We start from the raw sequence: 26,714 nt of genomic DNA, 5'->3' as shown, positions 1-26,714 counted from the left end.
AGCTACAAATATTTTTGATAACTGCAAAATTGTAAAGGTAATTAAATGCAAAAGACTTAGTAACTCTGATTAAACCCCCCCATTTTAAAGAAAAACTTTAAACTTTAAAAAATATTTTCACTTTTAAGCATTTTATTTGCACAAGAATTTATTTCACTTTTTCACTAGCCTTCTTCTACCGAACAATAAAAAATTAACAAATAAGTAAATAAATGGATGACTGAATAACTGATCAGATAAATGTAGGGTTCCAGTCTCTACAAAAAGCTCTTGTTTAACCCACCTGTGAAGGAAGACTAAAGACTGGAAAACAAGGTGGGGAATTTAAGGATTAGGGAAGAAAGAACATGGGTTAAACAAAAAGACAAGGGACACAGAGAGAGATCTTCAGCATGGTCTCAGCAAGGCACTCACAGACAGAGAGACAGTGCCCATGCCCACTGCAGTGTTTATTCTAGGTTTTCAGCATTGGGAGTTTTGGGGATGTCAAACAAACCAGGGAAACAGTAAAAGTGCTAACATAGTATTAGCATCCAATTACAAAGATAAAGGAACGGGTAGCAACACAATTGTATAGCCAGGTCTTCAGGAAGAGTATTTTGCAAATCTATCCTGTCTGGTGAAAAAACTTCTCTCTTCCCAGAACCCTGGTCCAGACCTATTCAGAGTTTGACCACTTTTTCAGATGTTAAGTGTAAGTCTTTGACATTTCAAAAGACCTTTATAAGTAGTCTGCTAGCTTTCAGACTGCAGATAATAATAGAGACTTAATTTTTAAGTTCAACAAATTTAAACCCAATCCAATTGAAGGATTTGGAAATCAGTCATGTAAAATATTAGAAATATATCCATAAGTCTGTTCCATGAACACTTTGTTCATTACAGTCAGCTTTTGAATACATCTTTAATATCATCATGATTTGTTATAACCCTTCAATAAACAAATAGATGAATGAATTGATTGACTAATTAATTGATGGATGAATGAATGAATAAATGAATGAATGAAGCAAGCCCTAATGATCTATAGGCATAGTCAAATTCCCAAATTGGCCTGCCAGAAATGCATGTCTCATTCTGCATTAAGTCCATCACTTTTCTGACTGGAGATAGGTGATATATTTCATCTTTAATCTTCTGGATTGATGGCTTATAGCTGCATGGACCAGAGTTCTATGATCTTTCAAAATTGGCATAGAATAAGTAAATTGATTTAGGTAACACTGTCATTTTTATCTTGTAGGTATGACCTACTCACAAGTGATTGATGTTTCTTCAATTATTTAAGTCTACAATTCTGCAAAGAGTATTTCATAGTTGGAGTAATATGGCCATGTCTTAAGTACACTCCAATTTTTTTATACTTTCTATAGACATTTTAATGGAATTTCTCTTTATAAAAACTCTTTTTGGATTTTATTAATAATATACAAAAATGCAAATAACTTATTTGGATATATTTTATATCCTGTGACTTTGCTGAATATTGTTTCAATTAATTTTTATTGCCTCTTTAGAGTTTTCTAAATCATCATAGTATCTGCAAAATGCTATATTTTTTTCCTTTTTGCTTATGCTTATTTCCTTGATTTTATATGTTATATATTTATATGAAATATGTATTTTCATATATATAACACATGTAAAATGCTTTGCAAACCTTTAGGCACTACATAAAATTTCTCCACTGCCTCAGCAACACAATCAAAACTTAGAAGTTCACTCTGACCTTGGCCATCTCACACTAGAAATACAACCTGCCTCTGCAGCCCCTTCCCAGGGCAGTTTTGACTTCATTCCTCCCTGGACTCTACTTCTCACTACCAACACTATTTCTACCTCCTCCCTTCCTTGTACTGTCACACCCATTTTCAGCTTCCTTTTATCAGTTATCTTTCCCCATTAGATTACAAATTATTCCAGGACAGGGCTTGTCTTTCTTTTGCCATATGTTTTAATTCCCAGCTAGTGTCTTGAATGTAGTAAGCATTAAATAAATGTTTGTTGACTGGTTAACTAATGGGTATCTTTACTTTTATTGTGGTTCAGTCTGATCAGTGATTTCCTGGACTATATCATGCCAATACTGTCCATGGAATTTTCTTGAAGTGGTTTGCCATTTTCTTTGGATAAAAGCAAACAGAGGCTAAGTATACATGGTCACCCAGCTTAATGAGTGTCTGAGGCCAGATTTGCACACAGGGCTTCCTGACTATTTAGCAGCTAGGTGGTGAAGTAGACAAAGCATGGGGTTTGGAATCAGAAAGTTTCCTCTCCCAAGATCAAATTTTACTTCACACATTTACTAGCTATGGGACCCTGGGCAAGTCACTTAAGCCTGTTTGCCTTAGTTCCTCATCTGTAAAATGAGCAGGAATGGCAAACCATTCCAGTATCTCTGTCGATAAAACCCCAAATGGGATCACAAAGAGTTGGACACAACTGAAATAACTTAAAAACATCACCACCTTGAAGCTCTCCTTCTCTCTTTCAGCTACAATAATTCTTTCTCATTATGTGATTGATTCAATACCCTTGTTCTCCTGAGCTTTCAAACTGGGACTGACAGCCTAAAAGAGAGAGGATGCCAGAAAAGAGTGGGAACATGATTCAAGTGTGGTGGGGGAATGAAACAAATCATAGGATTTAGATCTGGGAAGCCAAGAAAGTGCCAAAATGGGGACATGAAGAGTTGGACATGACTGAAACTCGACAACAACTTCCTGATTCTAGATCCAGAGTCCTAGCTGCTACCTTTCTTTATTGGGAAGGTCTTGGATTTAGATATCTTTTACTCACTTCTCTATCTGAAACTCTACTGCCAGGGGCAGAAATAGAATGCATCCCAACTAGGAATTCCAGGTGTAAACATAAGGAAACAGAAATTCTGGACCTAACAGATTGGGGGGGGGGGGGTGAGGAAGGAGCAGTGAAAAGGGATTTCCTTACTTCATAATGACCTTGTTACAATAGGGAGAAGACTTAAGCCTGGGATGGTGACACAGGAAGAGAGAAAAAAGAAGATGAGGATGGATTCTAGATCCTTGGCACTCACCGGAAATCTTAGACTTGAAAAAATAGAAACACAATGAGAAGAAAAAGGTTTCTGGTGGAAGAAAGGAAAATATAAGAGTGTGGCTTGTCTAGGTGTCCTATATTCTCCCTTCTGAATCCCTATTTTCCCTTATAAATACACAAACTCTTTCAGGATCCCCCAAATTATGAAACCCCTCTTCAAACTCAGCTTAAAGGCTAGGAGCAAACCACTTAGTCATCTCTTTCTGGTCCCACCTGCTTTCATTTACTTTTATTACACAATTTGAGATAAGACTCAAAATGCAAATTCATTGGGTTAGTTATCATATTGGTGCTACATGAGTTTAGGTCAAAGTGTAAATGCAGATATCTGAACTTTCCTGTTTCGATCATGTTACTTAAGATGGAGAGAGGCAGGTGGTCTGCAAACTCAAAGGCAATACTAGTCTGGAGTCTCTTTCAGAAGACCAGCTTTAAAGATTGCACTCTGCTTTACCCTGATGCCACAGTTCTTTTTCAGCTGTAAGCAGGCAAAGACAATGCATGACATAGTACATACAGGGCTTCTCAAAGTATGTGAATTCCTGGGTATCCTTAAGACCCTTTCAAGGAGTCTCTGAGGTCAAAACTATTTTTCTAATAATACTAATGGGGGATTTGTCTATGAAATACTCTTTTAAATTTAATTATATTGAAATGCCTTTTTCCAAATACATATGTCAGACTAGATTTTCTTCAGATATTTCAAAACAACAGATTGCAAACAGATTAAATGCAGAAGCAGATATGAAAATCCAGCTGTTTTTTATTAAGCCAGACACAGAGAGATTTGCAAAAATATGAAAATAATGCTACTCTTCATACTTGATTTTTTTTTGGAAAAATTTTCTATCTTTGTTGTTATGTCAGTCAAGACCCCTTTTGGGGTTTTCTTGGCAAAAATACTAGAGTGGTTTGCAATTTCCTTCTTTAGCCCATTTTATAGTTGAGGAAACTGAGATAAATACAGTTAAGCCACATAGGTATTAAGTGTCTGAGGTCAGATTTGAACTCAGGAAGACTGATCTTCCTGATTCCAGGCCTGACACACTATCTGCTGAGTCACAAATCTGCCCATTTTGTCCCCATAAAAATGTTATTTATGTTAATATGAGATGTTTGTTTTCTTTAAATATAATTCACATTTTAAATACATATCTATTTAAATTTCTGATACACTAAATATTGATAGCTATTAACCTATATAAACAAAAGCTTTTCAATCATTTTTAAAAGGACTGAAGAATTTAAGACCCCAAAGTTTGAAAACCAATGTCTGAGTAGAAACTATGGTTCCAGACTATAGGCAGAAATGAGAGAACGCAGAAGTCAAATAAATTTAGATGGCATTTAGGATGGCATCCTAGTTATCATTAAATATAGCTCTCTTACAACTGAGAAAACTGAGAATCAGCTAGAATGGTTAATGGAGTCAGGGCTAGTACCTACATCTCTTGATTCTAAGCCCAAGATATCTAGGAGTTTAGGACAAAAAAAATACCACTGTACAGAAATGAAAATGTCACACATGCCAGAAAACAAAAGGCAGAAAGAAGAAAGGATTGGTTAAAGTAGGGCAAAAGGCATGAGCTGTTCTCAAGCAGAGGCTAAATACATTATGGCATGGTGCTTAGACTCCTGGACTCCAAATCAGGAATATTTGGGTTCAAAACCCACCATACGAGCTGTGTGACCATGGTAAGTTACTTTATGTCTGTCTGCTTCAGTTTCCTCATCTGTAAAGTGAGGGGCCACTATCACCTCTAAATTCCCTTCTAGACCTACTGTATGATTCTATAACAGAAGACTCATTAGAATATTTGTGCTAGGACTAGATCTGGGATCCTGGAAAAATCAGAAATGAAGAGAATCAGATTATTCTGTGCCCAAAAGGAATAGACCTTAAGCAGAAATAGCTATGAATCTGTCCTTCCTAAGGCAACATTGGTTTGGGCAGAGGGAGGAAGGAATAGTATTCATAAAGTGCCTACTATATGCATATAAATATTATTTCATAAATGTTCTACATGATTGCATGTCTAAAATATATATCAGATTGCTTACTATCTCAGTGGGTGGATGGAAGGAATGGAATTAAAGTCTCAAAAATCTTTTTAATATGTTGGAAACTATTTTTACATATAATTGGGGGGAAAAATAAAATTTCAAAATATATATAATATTTAATTTGATCTTCACAACAAGCCTGTGAAGTAGTACTATAGATTTCTACTTTTTGGGGGGTGAGAAAATTGAGGCAGACAAAAGTTAAGTTATGGAACAAAGGAGGAAGAACTCTCATTTACAATCTACCTACCTTCAACACCCTAAAAAAAGCTGCTAAATCAGGTTTATTTTTATAAGTAAGCTTAGTGTATTTTTTCGGAATTCTATAGGGCATCCTCCAATCCAAAATATCCTTATCCTTTTGATGCTGACTGAATGAAAAGTCCTTTAATAGAGAATAAAGATTTTCAAATAACAATTTGAGATAAAAGCAAATGCTGGTGTAGATATACTGAAATTCATTCACACTAGAGTATAAACAGTATATCAGTAGGTGGAAAGGGCTAACAGCACACCCTTACTGACCTAACCATGTAGGGGAGCTGTAGGCTGTATTTAGGCATCAGTGGATTGATTCACTGGGATGCTGTGATTGCGTTGCTTTGACAATCACACTATTGCCGGAGAATGGAGTCCTCATTATTGTTTTCCCTCTTCCTAGGTCAGGTTTTGTTTGGGATTTTTTTAAGTATCTAGAAAAGCTGTGGAAATGTTCATGTTGTTCATTTATCCTTTGTTTTCAAAAGAGGACCAATGATACCACAAAGTGATATCTGGGGTGTAAATTGAATTTAAGTGATGCAGTTGGCACAAACCACCAAAGCCCCTCAGAATAAGCCATTCCAAATAAAAGTGGCCATTCACTCCCAACCTAGAAACAAACTGAGCTCCTGGTTTGTTTTGCAAAAGATATAGAAAACAGGTGTAGGGATATTCACCATCTAAGGTCCCTGATGATTTCCTGAATCCTATAAATCCACTTTGCCTCCTTCATCTCAAGCCCAAAGGCCAGGTCCATTTGAATAAAATAACTCTTGTCTCCAAAAGAGAACCTCCACTTCTGAATTAATTTACCTTTATATCTCTCTACATAGTGAGAAAAATATAACAAATAGGAGGGTTTGGTTTGACAAGAGGTTTTATCATTTTAAAAATATCTTTTAAACCCTTACCTTCCATCTTAGAATCAATACTGTGTATTGGCTCAAAGGCAAAAGAAAAGCAAGGACTAGACATTGCACGGTAAGCAACTTGCCCAGGGTCACACAGTTAGGAAGTATCTAGGTCATATTTGAACCCAGGACCTCCTCTCTCTGGATCTGGCTCTCAATCCACTGAGCCACTAGCTGCTCTTTATCATATTTTAAAGGTTCAGTAGTAAAGATGATCAAAATTCTCAAATCTCCAGCTGCCTTTTTTTCCAAATAGTCCAACAAACTAATGAGGAGCAGAGAGTTAGAATTGGCTAATGCCAAGGAAACTTGCTTTTCACTGAAGTGGAAAAGATGGGGGAGAAAGAAGGCATCACTGGCCTTTTCTTGTGGCTCTTCCTTGATCAGTAGTGCAGAATTCAAATCTATAGTTCATGCTCTGTTGATCCTCCTTTGTCCCTCCATCAGGATCAACACTCCTTCCCCTTCTATCAACTTTTTTTGTGGCTCCTCTCAGCAGCTGTTCCCAAAGCTCTTCTCCAGTATCTTTGCCCTCTCTCCTCTCTCCTCTCTCTCTGCTTTCTTGCTCCTCCCCACAAGCCCAGATAAGATCCTAGCCAAGACAAACCTGACACTTGGGAATTTGTCCAACAAGGTCACTTCCCTTCCTCAAGTCTCTCTGTTCTCCTTGGGTATGGCCAAAGGCAGGTTATGCTTTTTTAATATAAAGAAATGTTAAGGAAGATTATAAACCCCTGAATGGGCTTAATAAGACATTAATGAAGGGCAAAAAAACTAAGGAAGAAGAAAATAAATTTCAAAGATACCACAATTTTACCTAATCTTAGCCCCTCGATTGGGCCAGGTAAAAATATAAATTGTATACAAAGAGTTTCAGACAGATCACCTAAGTTTCAGGAGGGGCATCATCTAGCTCAATAAGAAAATAAAAAGTACACTGGACATCAAGCCCAATAAATGTCAGTTAGCCTGTTCTTAAAGACCTCCAGAGATGGAGACCCTATTGCCTTCTGAGTCATTCCATTCCACTTGCTGATAATGTTCAGTCATGGCTGACTCTTTGTAACCCCATTTGGGATGTTCTTGACAAAGATACCTGAGAAGTTTGCTATTTACTTCTCCTGCTCTTTTTACAATTGAGGAAACTGAGGTCAAGAGGATTTAGTGACTTGCCCAGAGTGACATAGCTAGTATTTGAATCCAGATTTGAATTCTGGAAGAAGTACACTTGCAGATAGCTCTCATTGTTTTTTAATTAATTTTAAATTAATTAATTTGTTTGTTACATTCAAATTCCCAGTTATCTCCCTCCTTCCCTTCCTCATACTGCAGAAGGCAAAAGATATATAAAACTTTGTCTTGCCTGTTTCTATTTATCAGTTCTTTCTGTGGAGGGGGACCTCCACAAGTCATTCTTCAACAACATTTCTATTGTTGTATATAATGTTCTTAGTTCTGCTCATTTCATTCATAATTTTATGTGGGTGTTTCCATGCTTTCAAAAATTAACTTGCTTATCATTTCTTACAGCAAGCACAGTAGTATTCCATCACAATCATACACCACAACTTGTTTAGCCATTCCCCAAATGATGGGTGTCTTTTCAGTTTATAGTTCTACCAACAGTGTATTAGTGTTCCCATTTTCCCACATCCCCTCCAACAGTTGTTATTTTGCCTTTTGGACAGCTCTAATTGTTAGGTAGTCTTTACATACATCAAGCATTCATCTGAAGCCTTTCTGCACTTTCTAACTAAAGCTCTTACTTCTTTGTAGCATACCAGCTATATTAGCATCTTGGAAGTATTATTGATGTATTGATATTGTATCCTATGTATTCATTTACCAGACTCATGGCTATGTTACTTATTGATTATTGTATGGCCAAATCTTCAGTCCAAAGGACAAAAAGAATTCCTGAGCAGGACATTATTTGCCACAGAGTCCTAGCTTAAACATTGTTAGACTACATGCCTTACCAAGTCACAAGCTTGATTAGCTTCCTCCTCTTTGATTACATGATTGTCTATTCAACCAATGTTGAAACCTATGCTATGTCGAATATTCATTAGTTACCTCCCACTCCACATTCCTAAACTCTCCAATAAAAGTGTAGAGCTCTCTCTCAATTCCATCAGAGGGGCACAGCAACATGTAGCCCATATTTTTTAATTCCTTGTCTCCGAGTCTTTATTCCTTTGTCTCTCTCTTTCTCTGCTCTATCCATTTTCCCTCAGTTTCCAATCTCCTTCTCAGGTGTCAACCCAAGAGAATTTTAAGATGTAACTACAGAAGGTTACCTTCTTCAAGCAGAAGTCTAATATTCCCTTCTAGACAATAGCCCTCCCTATTCTTGAAGATAGCTTTCATGTCCCAAACAGTTTTCTCTCCTACTCTATAGAGTAATTCTCTTCTCTAGTTCCATATCCCCATTTCCTTCAACCAATCCTTAAATTACATTATCTCTAAGAGGACCTTCACTATCCCGATTGCTTTCCTCCATTTGTCCTTTTAATCTTATCAGTGTTTCTTTGTTAATATTGGCAATTCTTGTTTGAATGATTTATTAAATTGTTGTTGTGTGGTTTTAAGTAATCAACTTCTTTGTAAAGGAGTTATTAGTAGTTTAGAAATTCATTAGCTCATCCAAATCTATATGCTAAGTCTGTGATCCAATGGAATATATTTTGCCTGAGTAATTTTCAGCTCCTACCAAATGAATGAAGTGAACAGAACCAGGATAACAGTGTATACAATAATAGGAAAATTCAGTGATGATCAACTGTGAAGGACTAAACTATTATCCAGCAATGCAAGATTCCAAGATAACCCCAAAGGACTCATGATGAAAAATGCTATCCTCAGCCAAAGAAGAACTGTTGGAATCTAATTGCAGATCAAAGCATGCCATTTTTCACTTTTTATTTCCTTTATGAGTTTTTTTTTAATTGTATGGGTGATAAGTATCTTCTTTCACAGCATGAAAAGTATGGAAATATGGATTGCATGACAGCACTGGTATAACCTGTATCAGACTATGGCTTCCAGGAGGGGAGAGAAGAGACAGGGAGGGAGAGAATTTGAATAGCAAAATATCAGATGACAATTGTCAAAAATTGTTCATACAGGTAATTTTTTTAAATGTAAAAAGTTAAAGATTAAAAAAAAAATCTACATGAAAGAACCCAGAAAACTTCAAAAGTCAACTCTGGCAACTAAAGTAACGTAGGTCTGTGTAGCATTTTACAGTGTTCAAAGTATATTCATTATCTCATTTTATTCTCACAACAATCCTGTGAGGCAGGAAGATTGGTATTCTCTTCAACAGAAGTTTTTGATGTGAGATCCTTAGACCCCTAAGGGGGTTGTGGATAGACAAATTTAAATGGGAAAAAAGAATGAATCTTTATTTCAATATAATTGGTTTCTTTTATAATCCTGTGTATTTTCCTTTATGCATTTAAAAATATTATGAGTCCAAAGTTTTAATTATAACACCAAAGAGGTTTTATCACACATATATACAAAATGTTGAGAACTTCTCTTTCAAACAAATGATGAAACTAAAGCTGAGAGAATCTAGCAACTCCCCCAAAGTCACAAATAGTTTATGGCACAGCCAAGGCTTTTTTGGCTCTTGGCCTTCAGCTTTCTCTACTCTAATAAAAAAAAAAAACCAGTTCTTGAGAGTAGTGACATTTGGGACAATGAATAAATAAAATTATTTTTTTCTAACAGTTTTATTGAAACAAAATCTATTCTCTCCCACATTGAAGAAACTGTATAATTAAATAATTTTAAATATCATTATAGTTTTATAGTTTATAGTTTAAAATAATTATAACAATATATTTTAGTTTAAAACAATCCTGTGCCCAGAAGAATGGAAAATTTTGTCTTTAAACAATGAAGAAAGCAAAATTAATTTTATTTTTTTTTTCTCTCTAGGGAAAAATCTCATGAAAATAAAAGACATTTCAGATCAGGCCTAAACAATGCACAGCCCACTGGTCGGTCACATGTGCCCTTGTAAGCAACTCTTGGCAGTCACTGCCCACCTCTAATGGTAGGAGCAGAGAGCTCTGTGAGGATAATGGTGACATAGTAACCCATCTCCCCCACTACTCTCATTTGGGCTCCCCCTCACTCCTTTTCCTCATTTCCTTGAGATGTTCAAGGATCTCACCAGTTCTAAGAAAATTTTACTATAAAAGTTACATAAAGGTATATATCATCACTGGGACCACTACTCCGCCCAGCCAAGTTTGGCAGTTGGGTGGGACTTGGTATTTTCCCTATATCCTTTCAAATTGTAAAAGATTTGGAAAGGAAAAAACAACAAAACACAAAAGAAGGTGGTATAAGATGGACTGAGCCTAACATTAAATCCCAGAAAAGCAGAATCATTGGGTCTAGTCCTCAAAGGAACCACTGAGGCTACTTAAACCAATCCTTGCCATTTTATAGATGAGAAGACCAAAGCCCAGAAGGGGTTTTCACTTTGACTTTTAAGATGCTTTAATCTTTGACTAGGGCAGATAGGAAACACAAAGGATAGAGGCATAAGCCTGGAGTCAGAAAGACCAGAATTCAAATCTAGCCTTGGACCCTTACTAGCTGTGATTCTGAACAAGTCACTTACCTTGTTTGCCTCAGTTTCCTCATCTATAAAATGAACTGGAGAAGGAAATGGGAAATGGCAAATTAATCCAGTATTTCTGCCAAGAAAACCCCAAACATGGCCACAAAGAGTCAGACACGACTAAAAACAACACAATAACAACAAAATCTTTGGCTGGGGGAATTTAAAACCAATGAAAATATAGAGAAAGATCAAGAAACAATTTTTAAAGAATTACAATTATATTGTTCTTTGTTAGTATGAGCAAAATTCCATTCCCTTCTCAGAAATTAGATGTCTTGAGGGAGCTGGGGGGCGAGGGGAGGTGGAGGGGAGGGAAGGAAGGAGTTCACATCAACTTTTGAATTCAGATTGATCCTTTAAAGCACATCTCAAATCTGCCACCTCCATAAAATCTTCCTGATCCCTTCAGCCAGGCAGGTTCCCCACTGGTTATTTTGCTACATGATTGACCCACCCTTTCCCCCCAGATACACATTTCTCTGAATTGTTTTTAATGAATATTGAACTGAATTTTATCAAGTCTATTGCAAACACTGAGTGAGAAGGAAGAAAGTACTCAGAACACTTCCTCTTCAATTAGGGGCACGAGTGGGGGATTCCTCAGTGGAGGAGAAGGGGACAGCTCTGGCTGTGGCTGCCTAAAAATCAGTCTGCCTGCTTTTATTGACTTGGGTACTTTAGGTTGTCCTCTCCCACTGTTAGAGTTGAACAGTTCTTTCCAACTCCTGAAAAACACCCAACGTCGTTCTTGATGCTTAAGTAACTGAACACCTGGTTTATATCAGTTGGAAAATTTTACATAACTCCTACACAACCATGCAAATTAGCAGGGGATTATGAGCCCAAAGCCTAAAATAAATGACACTGGATTAAAAAAAAATAATCAGGATGCAAAAATAAGTACATTATATGACTGGCAAATATGAGAACATTTTAGAGACCAATAAACATTTCTTTTCCAACTGGGAAAGTCACAGAAATAAAGGAAACCTATGGAAATGTTTTCAGTGTCAGAGGCTCTGGGTGCCACACATTCGACAAGCATTTATTAATTCAATTCAAATTAATCCCACAGGTCTTTATTAGCACCTGATACGTATGAGGCACTGCACTATGTACTGAGGACACAGAGATGAAATCAAAAAGCAGTCTCTGCCACCTAAGAGTTTGTGTATTATGGAGGGTTACAACATGAATCTATAGCATTTGCATATTTCCTATTATCCAAACAGGTAAAGCATCATTCAAACTATGGCGCAGAACCTCAAACTTGGATTATGTGGTCCTGGTACAGTATTGGGGGTGGCATCCCCAATCATTCTCTATTATCCACTTCCAGAGTTGACTCTGGAAAATTTCAGAATAGATCCCAAATATAGTTCATATTTAGTACCAAAAAATAAGCAAGAATTAGACACAAATATTCAAGGTGATAAGTGCATATATTCAATATATAGGTTAGCTTTTATTCATCTCTCCATAAAATGAAGAAAGCATACATAGGACTCCCAGTAGTCTATAATCAATATAATTTTCCTTCCTCTGCTATGACCACCATCTTTCCTAGGGTTCTAAAGACCACCCAACTCCTTCTAGTTCCTATCAAAAGAAAACAAACTTTAGGTTGTAAGAGTAACCCCATCACATTGTGAGTTACTCTTTATCTCCAGACAGTTATATAAGAATGCAGATGTAAGATGTCATACTTTAGTTTAGATTCCCCTGAAGGGAATACATTTGGGGTTGTTAGAAAAGCAACACTTTGACAAGCATCGACTAACTGTAAGGTAGCAGGGGTAGGAAGTCATTTTTAACCTTCAAGAATTTAAATTCTACTGGGTGAAATTCATATCCTAGAAAAAATGAAAACATTCTGCCAGAATAATATGTACCTTGTTGCCAAGTATTCAGGTTTTTTAAATATCTAGAACTCTGACTTCAATTTTTCAATTTTCATTCTGATGCTGACAGGATGAACACAAAGCTTATGTTGGAGCAATTTTGTTTACATTTTCGTCTCACTGATTCAAAAAAAGTGAGGTAAAAGTCTGAATTTTTCCAACTTTGCTTTTTAAATATATGCAATTTCAGTCCTAAAGTATTACCAAAAGAAGATACTGAGTAATCCAAGGATACAGAAATATAAGATTAGTGTTTGAATCACAGAATCTCCAACTTTGAAATTTGGAAAGGATTTCAGCAGATCCCTAGTCCAATTATAACAAACTCTCTTGAACATATTCAGCAAGTAGTAACCCACCTGTTCTTGAACACTACCTCCCTAGAGAGGAGAATCCACTATCTTTTTTTTTTAACATTCAATCTTTTTTTTAAACTTAAAAATTTTTTTTTATTTAATTGATTAATTTGGAGTATTTTTCCAAGATAAAAAAATCATGTTCTTTCCCTCCCCTCCCCCTAACCCCCTCCCATATTTGACTCACAATTCCACTGGGTTTTACATGTGTCTTTGGTCAAGACCTATTTCCATATTATTGATATTTGTACTAGGGTGATCTAATGTTCATTCTTAAAATCATTACTGTGTATTGGTTCCAAGGCAGAAGAATGGTAAAGGCTAGGCAATGGTGGTTAAGTGGCTTGCCCAGGGTCACACAAGTAGGAAGTGTCTGAGGTTAGATTTGAACCCAGGTCCTCCCATCTCTAAGCCTGGCTCTCTATCCAATGAACGATCTACCTTCCCACAAATCTTTTGAAGTAGCTCGATCTACTTTTGAATAACTGAATTGTGAGGAAGTTTTTCCAACATCAGATCTAAATTTGCTTCCTCCACTATTGCTCTTGGATCTATCCTGGGAGGACCAATAGAATAAGTCTAATCCTTTCTCTGTGTGAGAGTCCTGGTATTTGAAGACAGTTATCCCATTTTGGACCCTCTTTCTCCTTCCTCCTCTCAGCCAATATTCTGCAAGTTAAATCTATTTAGTTTCTTCAACCATTCTTTATGTGTCAAAAACTCAAGGCCATTCGAGTTGCTCTTTTCTGAACTTTTTTCCAGCTTATCCACATCCTTCTTAAAATGTGGTCCCTAGAGCTGAACCAATGAGACCAATGGCAATGAGACCTGGCAAAGGCACAATACCATTGGACTATCACTTCCCCATTCCTGGAAGCTGTTGTTCAGTTTTGAGCAGGACCAATGGCATCACAGGGTGTGGCTTACTTGTGAATTGCATTTAAGTGAGGCAGTGCACAAAGTCATCCGCTTTACTCTTTCTTCCAGAGTCATCCAAGTCCAGTGGCAAGACAAAAGTCAGGATGACCAGCAATGGCCCAGGATACATTAGATGAGCTTGGCATCTTCCATCTCTGACCAAGCTCTAAGAACTTTACAGCACTTGCTTAAGCCACTTTCATGGCTGCTAGAACAAATTGTCTTCATTTGCCCATTCCACCTGGAAACAATGCCTCTTTTAAAGTAGCCCAACCTCACATTAGTTTGCTTTTTTTTTTTTGATTGCCACATCATAATACTGACTCATATTGGGTTTATGGACAACTAAAACTCCCAGATCCTTTTTGAAACCACTACTGTCTATCCGTGCCTCCTCCAGAATTAACTCACGAAGTTGATTTTTTGTGTGACCAAGTACAAAATTTTACATTTATCTTTATTGAATTTCATCAAAGTAGATTCAGCCCAGTAGCCCGCCCTATCCTTTTGGATTCTGACTGTTATTTGGCATGTTATAAGTCCCAACTTTGTGTCATCTGCAAATTTGAAGAGCATGCTCTCTTTTCCTTTATCCACCCACTGATAAACATATTAAACAGCACAGAACGGAGCATGGATCCTGGGAGCACACCATTAGAATACATAAAAAAGCAGCAAATTGTGAAAAGAAAACACTTAGGTAGCAGGGAAACCTCTCAGAGGTGCCTGGTTCAATAGTGAAAACCAGGGGCTGAAGTAGAAAGCTTCTACTATTAGAGGATTAGACTAGAAATTCTTTCTAAATTCTCTTTCTAGATTTACTCCCAGCAACAGGAGAAAGTTGCCAGGAAAGGAGAGTTTTCTTACCCTCCTTCCTTTCATTCTCCCACATGGCTCAGGAGGGTACATTGCTTGGTGCAAAGAGATTTTTCTTTCATTCACAGCTTTCTACTTCAGCCCCTGGTTTTCACTATTGAACCAGGCACCTCTGAGAGGTTTCCCTGCTACCTAAGTGTTTTCTTTTCATAAACGACTACTAGGGGGGCCTTTTTTATTTCTCTTCTTTCATTGGAGTCCTTTTAACACAATGGCATATAATTTTTAGTGATTTCAAAATAGTTGACAAGATAAGAAACAGAATAGCAAACTTCCTAGCAATTTGTGCCATTAGAGAGATGGGGATGCATCCACTTTCTTTAGGACTTACAGGTTTTGAGAAAAAATCAGCAGAATTTTTTTTTTGACACCAGCCATCAAACCTGGCAAGTCCCTTTGCTCTCTGAAGAATTGTATCTCCATCTTTTAAGCCTCTATCTGAGTTCCCATCTTTACTGACAGAGCTGTGAAATGACTGTGCTATTTACCACGTAGCTATCTTCAAGTCAGGTCACATCCTCCTTTTACAATGATTTTCCACCCACAAGAAGTCCATTCAATATGGGTCTTGGGCTTAGCTAAAACCTTGGTTACAGAACCTTTCAAAATATAATTGGCACTTATTATGTCTGCCAGAGCATTGTATTAAAAAAAAAAACAACTCCAGCATATTTATAAATAGAAAAAGTAGAAATTCTTCAATATTAAAAAATCAGATTAGCAAAACCCAAGAAAAATCATCATTCAAGAAGGAAGAGAATGGAAAGAAGAAGGTGATAGAGAAATGAAAGGGAAAAGGAAAGGAAGAAGGAGAGAGGGAGGAAAAGGATGCAAAGGGGGAAAGGAAGGGAAGAAAAGGGGAAGAAAGAAGAAAGGAAAGAAAAGAGAGGCTACAAAGTCTGTATTATTAACTAGTGCAAAAAGTAAAATATTTCCTCATATTTTGGATTGTTTAAACTGTAAACACAGGATCCATCTGTTCCTTTCTAAGTAAGAAATTAAATTAAGTTAAAACCTATATGATAGAAACATTGAAATTTGTAGCCATACACACAACTTTTAAATTTGTTTTTCTAGTAGTTGTTTACCTCCTACCTCTTACCTTCGAATTCTTGAATCTACTTACTTTTGACAGGCTATTCTAGAAATGAGAGAACATAATATTCCAAAAATGCAAATATTGCCTTTTTAAAGGGTATAAACACCCACCAACATTTTTAATACTTCTGCTGTGCTTTGAGATTTGTTGCCAACTAGCTATATGTGTGTGTGGGTGGGTATATGCAGATAGACACGAATTTTTATATATGTATGTACCTATATGTATTCACATATATTTAGGTATCAGGTTCTCAAATTTATCATTTTTTCCTCTGTCCTTTACCCCTACTACTGTACAACATCCATCAACATTTAAACAGTGTTATCATAAAAACAAACTTCATCAGGGTAGTTTACATAATAAACTAATTTGTGGCTAAATAAAAGCACAATGCCATAGTACTCAACACCTTCATGGAAAGGACTCAAAGACAAATGTCCTGTTTATTCAAAGGGGAGGAAGGAGTTTGGGGGCCTTGAAAAAAGATAAGCAACAACTCAAACTTAATAATTTTTTTCTGGGTAATTTTTTTCCGTGTGGAAGTAGACAGTGATAATTTATGTTACAGAGGTTCCACAGGACACGGGAGCAAGAAAAAAGAAAAAGGGACCCTGAGTTTGGGGAACCACTTTTGAAAGGTTGCCCAGCCTTGTCTAGGATTTTCTCTTAAGTTCTCTGCACATAGTAGGCACTTAATACAGGTTTTTGATTACTAACATTACTGTCATTCAGGTCAAAAAATGACATTTCCCTCTATTTTAGTCCCTGAGCAGGGAAAAAATCTTGGTAGATACCTATGAAAGATTTATTTCTATGGATGCTGCCATCATTTTTCATGCTGTGAGCCTACCTTGTCTCTGGAGTCTTAAGGAAATATAAAGAAAATACAAGAAAAAAAATTAATCTGACTTTTTAAAAGATCTATGCCTCATCAGATCTCAACCAAAGCTTAATATCACTCACAAATAACCATTCAAAATGAAATTCTTTATTTGCTGATTCTAAAGAGGAAATTATTAGGAGAAAAACAAGAAACCTTTATGACTAAGCTACCTTGTATCATCCCGATTCAGGAAAGTGTGGCAATAATAAAATTTCCTTAAAAGGAAAAAAAAAGATCCCTAGAGAGAGGTCTACCTGAACACAATGTTCTGTTCTAAGAGAAAGAAGTAGATAGGAGATTACTGTTACTGAATTCAACTCAATTAACAAATATTTTTCAGTACTTGCTGTGTGCAAGGGATTCTGGTACTGGATAAAGAAATGGTCTTAGAATAGGAAAAAATGATTTAAAATCCCATCTTAGTTGGTAGTTGTGGACAAGTTATTTAGCTCTGCTTGTCTCAGTTTAGTAACTTTTAAAATGGGTGTAATAACAACAGTTATTCAGGTTGTTAGTAGGAGAGATAATATTAGTAAAAAGCCATATAAATGCTAACTATTATTAGAAAACAGGGATAGGTATTTATATATTTATGTTGTGTTTGTACATATATGAACATTGATCCTGCTCTCAAGGAATTTAAAAAGGCACAGTTGATGCCATATGATACAGGGACATGAGTGCAGATGAGAGGTACAGGCAAAGTACAGTGGGATATTTGAGAAGAGAGAAATAGATGTAGACAGAGAGACAAGCTACAGAGAGATGAGCTACAGAGAGAAAGAGAGGACGAGAGAAAAAGAGGTAACATTCACCTAGGATGATGTCAACCTCAGCTTCATGGAGGATGTAGAACCTGAATTTGACTTCTGTTAGGAGGTAGAGTTGGAGAGAGTCCATTTTAGGATTGAAAGACAAGCTAAAAACACAGTTGATTAAGGGGCTTAAAGCTTTCTCTAATTTAACTAGAAGTAGTGTTCACACTGGGGAGTAGAATTAGATAAGGCAGGAAAGGCAGATTGTAGCGGGACTCCATTGGGCTTTGAATGGCAGGACCAGTTCTCACCTTGTTTAGTGGGCAACAGTAGAGTTCCTCAAGGTTTCTCAGTAGAGAAGTGATGTAATCCTATGTTCAAAAATGTGCTTTTGAACTCACTAGAGGAGGATTTTTCTTTGTTTCAGAAGACAATTCTGTAGATGTATTTTTTTTCCTAGACCTGTGATTTTATTGCCCCAGGAAACTCTCCTTGAGAAAACTGTCTCTACCAATATAGGTTGGTCCATGCTTCGCATCTTATAGAGTCTTGGCTGTCTTAAAGCTGGGATTCTTCTCTGGTTGACTATATACCATTTCTAAGGATAATGTTTTTAAATGAATAAAATAAAATATGCAGGATTATAAAGATAACTAATAATATTGAAGTAAAGTAATATTTTTCCATCCAAGTTCACAGATCTCTGTGAAATCTATTAGTGGAACCCAGTTTAAGAACCTTTGTCTTAGTGAGATATAGTTTTTTGTTTTTATTTTTAAATCGATGATCCAAAGACAAAAGTATGGTAAAGGCTTGGCAATGAGGGTTAAGTGACTTGACCAGGATCACATAGCTAGGAAATATCAGATTTGAAAACAAGTCCTTCCAACTCCAGATGTGGCACACTATCCACTGTGCTACCTAGCTACATGAAAGACATAGTTTTCAAGAAAAACAAATGAATTATAAAAATTCAGATCTTAATCCCTGCAAAACTTTATGTGGCATATTTACTTATTTACTTCTCCTGCATTTAAGAAAGTCAAGAAAAACTATAATTTCTTCATATACTCTTTTTATGCTTTTAAAGGGTAATTAAGACTGTGAGCAAAAGCTTTGCTAATCTGAACACACTTTGGACTAGTTGGGGTAGTCAGTAGGTAAACTGAAAGGAGCAACAGGCTGATTATCATTGCTGTCTATATTGTTGTTGATGTTGGTGGGGCAGCTAGTTGGCAAAGTGGATAGAGTACAGAGTGTGGAGTCAGGAAGACTCATCTTCCTCAAGCCAAATCTGGCCTCAGATATTTACTAGCTATGTGATCCTGGGCAAATGACTTAACTGTGTTTGCCTCAGTTTTCTCATCTGTCAAATAAATGAGATGGAGAAGGAAATGGCAAGCCATTCCAGTATCTTTGCCAAGAAAATCCAAAGTGCAGTCATAAAGAATTGGAAGTGACTGAACAACAACAAATTCTTTATTATTCTTATTCTTATTCTTATCTAGGCAGTGAGAAAAGATAGCTTGTCAGCACTCTTCTTTTTCATCTTTAGTCCAATGACTTTTATTCTCATTTCTTCTTCCTTTTTCCTGTTTTTCTGAAACTAATGAAAAATGGTTGGGGCATCTGGGTGGCTCAGTGGATTGAGAGCCAGACCTAAAGATGGGAGGTCCTGGGTTCAAATCTGGAATCAGACAGGTCCTAACTATGTGACCCTGGGCAAGTCACTTAACTCCCATTGCCTAGCCCTTATCACTATTCTGCTTTGAATCCTATACACAGTACTAATTCTAAGACAGAAGAGGGGTTTAAAAGACAAAACAAGATAGTTTATTGACATTGCCAAATACACCCCTGACAAGTTAGGTTTGCAACAACTGACTTCCTTCCTCCCTCCCCTGATTGAAAGATACTTAACCTTCATACCTGAAACCTTATGATAAGAAAAGCTTAAATAAATATAATAACCATCTTTAAGTTACTTACAAATCCCCTTCCTTTTTTTTTCCCGCAGTTTCTTTCACAACTCAAGCCCATAAGCATTTCCTTCTGTATTATTCCTAGTTATTTGTTCTCATATTTTAGGTGACATGATTTGATCCTTGGTGTGAAAAGCATAGAGCTGGGAAACGGGAAGAAAATGTGAGTTAGGGTGCTTGACTGGAGTGGAGACTTTGGGAGGGGGGGGGAAATGTGAAATACATCAAGAAAGAAAAGCAAGAATTTATGTTTTGTCCTAGGAGAGATAGGGAGCCTTTGGAGCTTCTTTGGGAGGAGAATAATGTAATCAGATCTGTGATCTAGGAAGATTATTTTGGCAGCTGTGTGAATGATGGATAAGACAAGAGAGAGATTATATAGAGAGACCAAGTAGGAGGCTACTACAATTATCCAGATGAAAAGTAATGAGGGACTGAACCAGTCCCATGTGAATGGCAAGAAGGGGATGGATGTGAGAGACATTCTGGATATAGAATCAACAAGATCTGGCAATTGATTTGATAGAGGGGGTAAAAAAGAGGGTGGCATGAGCATGACTCCCAACCTGTGGATCTAGGTGAGGCATTGTCCTTGAAAACAATAGGGAGTGTAGGAGAAAGTATAGGGTTTTTAGTAGGAGGAGATAATGAGTTCTGTTTTGGACATGATCTTAGTTTTGGAGCTGGAAGTAACCTCAGATGCCACCTAGTACAACTCCCTTCATTTTACAGTTGGGAAAACTATGAGGCTTCAAGGGGTTAAGTGGCTTAGCCAAGGTCTTACAACTTGCAAATATCAGAATTGAGATTAGAACCCTGGTCAATCAGTCTCCGAGTTCCGTTCTCTATCCACTGTACATGTGATTGAACTTGAAATGTCTATGGGATAAACAAGCTAAGATGTCCAGCTGGCAGTTAATATGAGCTCAGAAGAATATTATAAATGGAAATTCAGGAATAATTTGTATGAAGACAATAATTAGGGTCACAGGAACGGTCTAAATCACAGAGAGAAAGGGGAGAAGGGAAGAAAACCCCAGCAGTACATCCACAATTAGGGGACAGGATATGGGTATTGATGCTACAAAGGAGAATAAGAATTCATCAGAATGATAGGAGGAAAACTGGAAGAAAGAATCACAAAAGTTGAAGGGGAAGAGAATATCCAGGAGAAAGAAGAGTTCTTTGGAGTCAAAAGTTAAAAAGAGATCAAGAAAGATGAAGATTAAAAAAAGGTCATTAGATTTAGCAATTAATTGGTCACTGGTAGTACTGGAGAGAGTGGTTGCAATTGTGTGGTAGGGTCATAATTTTAACTGCAAAGGGTGGAGAAATAAGTAGGAGGTGAGAAAATAGGGCCAATAAATAAAGATGACTAAATATTATCTTTTGTGATTTCTGTATAAGTAAGAAAATATCCACCCCCACCCCAAGAAAAAGAACCTTTGGGTCATTTCTACTGGGTAGTTATCCTCTTCATCAACCATTTGTGATTCTATGGGATGCAGTCTGCAAACCATAGTCTATCAACTTGACTATGCAACCTGACCAGCATCTTTTCATGAGGCAAATAGCCCTCCAGAATAGCTTTCCTCTAACCACCAAAATCTTCCTCACCTTCTGCAGAACTCTTCATGAAACTAGTAGCTCTCATTTCCTTAGAACTTGAAGGTTTGCAAAGCTTTTTTCTATAGCAGCCCCAGGAAGTAGACAATAATGACATTATAAACCTTATTTTGCTGATTAATTTATCAATTGGTCATGCAAGATGAGCATAAGTGTCTGTTTTTCACACTTTCTTGGAACCAACATTCTCATATAAAGAATTTTATAACTGGTTCTGTGAGGTTGGACATTTCTACTGTATCTGTATAGATGCATACATCTAATCCAGTCTCCTTTGTGTCTTCTTCATTCGTATTGCCAAGGTTGATGATCATGGTTGGTATATTCTATTTTATATGAATGTAAATGTATATAAACTCATTGGATTCCAAGATAGAGGGGTGTCCTTCCCCCTTACCTTCTCTTTGGTGGTCCTCCACAACTATAGCTACCCAGACTCCATCAGGATAGCCAAATGGGAAGAGTGACCTGACTACTATCTATACAACTTGGATGAGCAAGGAGTCAGTGACTACAAACCTTCTTGTGAGTACCTGGAAGACCTCCAAGCTTTGCCATTTGCCTTTCTATTAAGCCCCCCAAGGCCACAGGACACTGTACTTTGTTGTCAGGATCCCCTGGCCCTTCCCTTATGTGTTGCTGCTTCACCCTTAGGACTTTTGAACCTTTCCCATCTACCCTGCAGCTGAATTATTTTGTATGCATTGTTTCCCCAAGTAGAAGGATTATATAGATGGATTTGAGGTGGATTATATAGCTTTTTTCTTTTCTATTTGTATTCTGCGTTTCTCTAGGTAATGTTCAGCAACCCTGGTGTCTGGGCACCCTCCCTGACACAGAACGAGGTTATAGTTTTGGAGAATTTTTCACACATACAAACTCTCTTGCTTGTACAAACCCAGGGGAAACCTGGCAATATCGGCATTTGGCTCATTTTCACTCTCCCCAAAGGGATTTTCAGACCCCTGCAAGTGCTCAGACTAAGAAGACATCAGATATAGCATAGTTTTATTTAACCCAACAAAAACACAGAACAAGACTATATCAGTGACCTGTATCTATCATAAAAAACTCTACTCTCCTTTCTGGCGGGTATCATATCAACTTTCCTCCTGGTAAGCTCCACCTTCCCTCAGGAGCTTTGTGGTCCAATATTATATTATAGCTCTATACATGATTATCCTATGGTAATAGAGTATATATTACTCAAAATTCCAGTGGAAAAAATAGGTAGGTCTGTGTTGTTTCCTGGTGCACATGATTCTTTACTGTATTTTAGAGATGTTGCACAATAGTTTCTCATAACACCAAAAACAAGGTCGTGGGGTTTGTTCATCCTTATTGTGAATCTGTGCCTTTGTCACTCCTCAGTGCTCATGGTTCCCTGCTGCACTGATATCTGCCCTAGGAGTAAAAGTGAGGCCTATAGATTTACTCCTCCCTGTTGTGATTCTATTACCCCTTTAGTACTTTCATCTGGTGCCAACTCTTCCCCTTCCTGCAGGAGATATAAGCCCCTTTCTTGGTCCAAGTGCAGCCTGACATTTCTATATCTTCTCTTCAAAGGTCTCATGATTGTGCTCAGGAAGCAGCCTCAAGGGTTCCCTGTAAAAGGAGAGTGAACTATCTGTAAGCCTAAGTTCTGGAGTCTTCATTTAAAGTCATATTTTCATTTAAAGTAGAATACAATGGAAACAGACTCCCTCACTTATCTTTTTTTTTTTTTAGCTCTTATCTTCTGCCTTAGAATTAATACTAGGAATCACTTCCAAGGCAGAAGTGGGGTTAAGGGCTAGGCAGTTAGGGTAAAGTGACTTATCCAAGGTCACATAGCTAGGAAGTATCTGAGGTCAAATTTGAATCCAGGACCACCCCTCTCTCCAGTGAGCCACCTAACTTCCCTTTGTACATTTATCTTTGAGAAATTTCAAGAGCTCACCAAATCCACATGGACAAGACCAAAGAATCATCCTAAGCAGTAACATCACTTCTCATTTATGTATCACCGCTCAGGCCCCCATCCTTCTGTCTGAGAGACAAGAGTGTCAGTGATAGCATTTAGCCAGGTAGAGTCAGATTGCTGGAGGAAGGAGCCAGTTCATACCATTGCACAGTAGGTGATGTCTCATACAGGGATGTAGAAACATATAGGCAATTAGAGAATCCATGTAGGGGTTCTTTTACACCATCCCTTCCCCAAATTTCTTTCCTGCTTGCACATTCCCTAGGAGTGAACAAATTATTGCCCAGTGGTTTGGGTCATAGCAATGTTCGACTTCCAGATCTGTCTTTTGGAGAGTCCCTTCAAAGCTGAGTCCCCCCAAACCTTGATAGGGGCGGCATGATCGGTAGCCATGCCCGTTCCCATCAGGAACCATAATGAAACGCATGCCGTGTTTTGTACTAATGAGAACAATTCCTTTAGGATTTGCCCTTTATGGTAATCAAAGAGACCTTTCTTAATCAATAAAAAAATAGCACTTCGGCTTTCCGACTGGGTTTGATTTATGTGCAAAGATTACAAAGGACAACCCAGCACATGCAAATTGCAGGCTACGATTATCTCCATGGTTTTGCCAACCCTCTGAACCGCAATCTCACCACATGGAGGTTGTATCTCAATAGTAAACATAAGAGAAGCTTTCACAACAAATTCTGTAAGCACATTCATGCAATCTGCAGCAATATTACATTCAATTAGGAGACCCTGATTGGGGTTACATAGAACCACGACTGTAATTAACTTTCCCTTTGTTGTACAGGGTATGTCAGACCCAAGGAATGGTCATTAAAGGGGCATGTTCTGGTAGAAGTAATCATAGCCTGGACTCTGGAAGTTGGACAGCAACTGAAAAAGAAACTGTAAAGTTTCTCCTGCTGCATAGGTGAAGATAGTGGAGCAAACTGTGCCTGAACCCTTATTAATACGAGTTTTCCACCCACTCTTCCTTTCAAAAGAAATCCAGCCTTTTCAGGCTTTGTTTGCTGTCCGAGTTCTTTTCCTGGTTTCATGAAAGCAGTGTAGAGAGATGCCTCTATCCTTCTGGAGATGGAAGAACAGAAAGGCAAAGAATAGGAAGCATTATTGCTGCCTGCGGGATGATGCTTACCTGACCAATGGGACTCCTGGCAATGTCGCAATAACCAGAGCAATGGGATGCAACAAAAGAGAATACAATGCTGATGAAAATAATGAGGAGCCAAGCCAGGACCACACGTGGATTTTCTCTATAATGTATACGAAGGTGGTAGGATAGAATGTACTATGTAAAGCCTTTTCCAATATGTAAATGAAGCTGCAACCTCTCCTGATTTCTACAGTAATCCCAAAGGAATGAGTTTACCCAAATTGCTTCCAAAAAATTAGATCCCTTGGCTCTCTTATGTACCGTGACATACAAAATGTACAATTCTGATTCTGTGTGAGTCAGGCAGTCAATAATCATTTATTAAACACCTACTATATGCCAGGGACATATTCAGTGCTGAGGGGACAAAAAGAGATAAAAGATAGTCCCTGCCCTCAAGAAACTTACAATCTAATGGATGAATATTAATGTCCACAAGGTAAAAGTTAAGCAAATAACTGTGGGGAAGAAGCACAGCCTGTATGGTAGAGCAACCCATCAATATCATCTGGAGATACTGAATAAATTACATATGTGGCTCTAAAACGAAACCAATCTCTATCTTAGTAGGGCATCATGTTCTTGCACATCAAGAGATGATGATAACAATTCACATTTACATAGTGCTTCATGACTGCAAAGCACTTTTCATACATTATGCTGTTTGCTCTTGCCAATAATTCTGAGAGAAAAGAGAGTCAAGGAATTAATAACCCATTTCATACATGAGAAAACTAAGGCATAGAGAGATTAAATGATCTGCCCAAGGTACACAGCTAGTACACTGTTTCCAAGTACAACATGCTTTCCAGGGTCCAATGCTGCCATGATCTTTACAGTGAGGTACAGAACAAGATCCACTCCCCCAACAAACAAATAGTCAAAGGATATAAACAAGCAGTTTTTTCGGTAATCTTTTATTGTGGTTTTCCCCAATTATCTGTAGAAACAATTTTTAACATGTTTTCTGACAATTTGTAATCCAAATTCTCTCTCTCCTTCTCTGATTCAGCAAGTAATGTGATATAGGTTATACATGTGTGATCATGCTCATACAGCTGCTAATATATGTTATAATATATATTTATATTTTTATCATGTTGTAAAAGAAGACACATACATTCAAGAAAAAACTCACGGGGGAAATAAAGTAAAAAAAAAAGGCATGCTTTGATCAAACAGTTTTCAAAAGACGAAATGCAAGCTATCAATAACAATGTGAAAAAAGTTTCACATTACTAATGATAAGAGAATGCAAATTAAAACAACTCTGAGGTTCTACTTGATATCCATCAGATTGGTAACTTTGATCACCCATCCCCCAAATCTTGGTGGGGATGTGAGAGGACAGGCACAACAGTAGACGGCTGTGAGTTGGTTCAACTATTCTGGAAAGCATTTTGGATCCATGCCAAAAAGTCATTAAATTATGACTTTGTCCTTTGACCCAGAAATACTGTTTATTAGATATTTAAAAAAAAGAGGTCAAAGACAGATGCAAAGGACTCAAATGTACAAGAATATTGAGAGAAGTACATTTTTTTATAGCAAAGAACTGGAAACCAATGGGTGTCCTTTAATTGAGGAATGACTAACTACATTATAGTAGATGAATGTAAGAGCATATTATTATTCTTTCAGAAATGATGAAAGACAAGTTTATAGGAACTCAGGAAGATTTGTATGGACAGATAGAGAAGGAAGTTTCCATAAGCAAGAGAACAAGTTATCTAATAACTACAATAATGAAAATGAAAACAACTTTGAAAGAATTAAAAACTCTGATCAATGCAATGACTAATCATGACTCCAGAAGACAACAGTGAAACATGCTAACCACTTCTCACCAGAGAGGTGATGGACTTGTGCATAATGAGACAAATAGTTTTCGATATATACTTTTTTTTGATATATACTTTTTTGGATACAATGTGTGAACTCATTTTGCTTGACTAGATTTATTTGTTACATGGGAGGGCTTCTATCTTGGGAACAGAGAAATGTTGTAGAAGGGGTAGTAATAGTGGTGAAAAAAAAGAAAGAAAAAGAAAAGTCAATTAAATATTAAAAATACACAGAAAATAAAAAGAAGAAGTCCTGGGGGAGACAGGACACAGACTAAAAGGGAAGTTTTTTGACTATCTTATTAAAATTAATATTTTTTATTTAAAAAGTGAAAATAATAGTTCACAATTTAACAGTCTTCTTTAGTCCTATTCTTCATATAT

This window comes from Monodelphis domestica, chromosome 4 (assembly GCF_027887165.1).
Source record: "Monodelphis domestica isolate mMonDom1 chromosome 4, mMonDom1.pri, whole genome shotgun sequence".
Lineage (NCBI taxonomy): Eukaryota > Metazoa > Chordata > Mammalia > Didelphimorphia > Didelphidae > Monodelphis > Monodelphis domestica.
This window is presented reverse-complemented; position numbering follows the sequence as displayed.